This window comes from Oratosquilla oratoria, chromosome 34 (genome assembly GCF_046742065.1).
Source record: "Oratosquilla oratoria isolate Oo_2021 chromosome 34, ASM4674206v1, whole genome shotgun sequence".
NCBI classification, from domain to species: domain Eukaryota; kingdom Metazoa; phylum Arthropoda; class Malacostraca; order Stomatopoda; family Squillidae; genus Oratosquilla; species Oratosquilla oratoria.
Genome location: NC_134810.1, coordinates 19,909,342 through 19,911,841, shown reverse-complemented (window position 1 = coordinate 19,911,841; position 2,500 = coordinate 19,909,342).

Here is a 2,500-nt window from a genome sequence, read left to right as displayed (position 1 = left end):
GTCTGGGTAGCCCGGGGGAGTGGCAGTCACTGATCAATGTAGATGGATTTATTTTGATTTAGATTTTTATTCTAATTCTTATTCTAATTCAATTTTTGTTTTTAATTCTAGTACATAGTGCCTCAACCCACCTTGACAGACATTGTCAATATGTTTTTGTTCTGTTCGTATAAATGTTGCATATCTGGCTGTGCTTTTATGAAAAGGAATAGAATAAGCGAGAGTCGTGTGTCTAACAGCCTCCTTCTTCATGTAAGTTGTTTTTCTGTGCTTCCATGACAAGGCATGCAAATTCTAGCGGACGGAATATCATCAGCATACAGTCCTTCCGATTTACAACCACCGTGGCTTTGCGACATTTGCATTTGTTTTAAGATTATTTTTCAAAGAAGGAAGAGGAACCTCGTAAATCATTTTAAGTTTAGAACATTTGTATATCTTTTTTTTTTGCGATTGGAGGCTAGTCTTCACTAAAAAAAAAAAAAAAAAAAAAAAAAATCATTACAGTTATCTTTCATTTCTTCCGCTCTTCCTTAAGTCTCTGTCCTTTACCTCCTCTGATACTCAACCTCCTCGACGCAATACCGTCCCCAAGGACAGACTCTCTGGCATAGCACATAGGGCAAAAGTGACTGTTTTATCTGCGGCAGGAACCCCCCCACGGCACAGGCAATCCCTCCACGTCGAGTTCAGGGTGAACTCGGGACAAGAAGGGGTCACGGTCAGTTAAGACCTCCATTTTGAACTCGAGTTGGTCTCTGCTGCAGTGGCTCTCAGCTATGGGGCGGGGGGCTCATGGATCCTTTAAGGTGGGGGGGGGGTGATTTTTTTTTTTTTTTCGAAATTCGGGAGTGAAGAATCACTCCCACGGGCTTTGTTTGAGCCCGTGACAGGGGTGGGGGGGAGGGGTGGGGGGGTTGAATGGATCCCAATGAGGGGTATGGACCTCAATGGGGGACCATATCATTTCAGAGAACGGGGTCTAGGGCCAAATTCTGGATGCATACGAAGTCTTCGAAGTCGCAGTAGAAGTGGTCTTCAGGAGTTGAAGGAACAGAAATCCATAGATATGGGACGCATTAGGAAACAGGTGGAGAACCCTTGCGTGGGAAATGAATAAGATCTTCAGGTTTCAAGCAAGAATAAAAGTCTTAAGTTATATCACCGCTTTCATGGGGTTAACCACTCTGTCCCATGCAAAATAGATAGATAAAAAAAAGATGAATGAATTAAAAAAAGATTATAGTGAGCCTAAACTGATCTCACCACCCCAACGCCACTCCACCTCCCCTTCTTTAAGAATACATCACCTCTATAGAGTCCTCTCCCTATTTTCCTTTTCACCCGCCCGCCTCTCTTTTGTGAGACCTTCTAGCCAAGTTTACGAGCAGAACCCCCGAGCTCAAGACTCTTCAGCGTCAGGTTGAGACCTTGAAGACTTTTTACCCCGAGCTAGGGTCTCCGCCAGACAGCTTCATTCCGGCCGGATCGAGCACAATTCTGAGTTATGAGACTCGTTCTGGGATCTGTCCGGATCCGGGTTTTATGCCAGAATTCATCAGCCTTAGGGGTTTAATTCGCCAAGAGGGGAGGGGGTGGAGGGATGCCAAGTTCACTGGCCTCTTGACGTCCTCAGTTTGGATGAGTGATTTATTCATCCCGTGTGAAGTCGGCCTTGGGTCTGGGGAGTGAATGTTGTGTGTGTGTGTGTGTGTGTGTGTGTGTGTGTGTGTGTGTGTGTGTGTGTGTGTGTGTGTGTGTGTGTGTGTGTGTGTGTGTGTGTGTGTGTGTGCGCATGTGTGTGTGTGTGTGTGTGTGTGTGTTTGCGCACGTGGGAGAGAGGGGTGAAAGAGGGGTTTTCGTCCTTCGTGCACGGAAGGGCTTTCCCTCATCCAAATAAAATTGTTTGCCAATAGCCAGAATGAGTACATTGTCATTCTTTGCGCGCACACACACACACACACACACACACACACACACACACACACACACACACACACACACACACACACACACACACACACACACACACACACACACACACAGCAGAAATAATTTCAGTACAGCTACGCTGCGAGTTGTTACTCCAACTCTCGTGGGCGAGGAGTTGGGTGTGTGTGTGCTCTGAGTTCTCTTCCGAGAGGAAAATAGCTGTCGATCAAGAGTCCAACACGTGATCCAAGACAGTGGTGAACCATGTTGAATTACAGAGGTTTGTCGACGTAGGCTAAACTTTTCAGCTAAATAAAATCGTCTGGGGGCGGAAGGGGATTTCCCATTATTTGAATAAAATCGCTCAGTGGTAGCAGGGAGAATAACTTTTTTCGGAGGGAAATGTCACTCCCTAGGGCTTGGGGGTGACATTTCACACACACACACACACACACACACACACACACACACACACACACACACACACACACACACACACACACACACACACACACACACACACACACACACACACACACACACACACAGAGAGAGAGAGAGAGAGAGA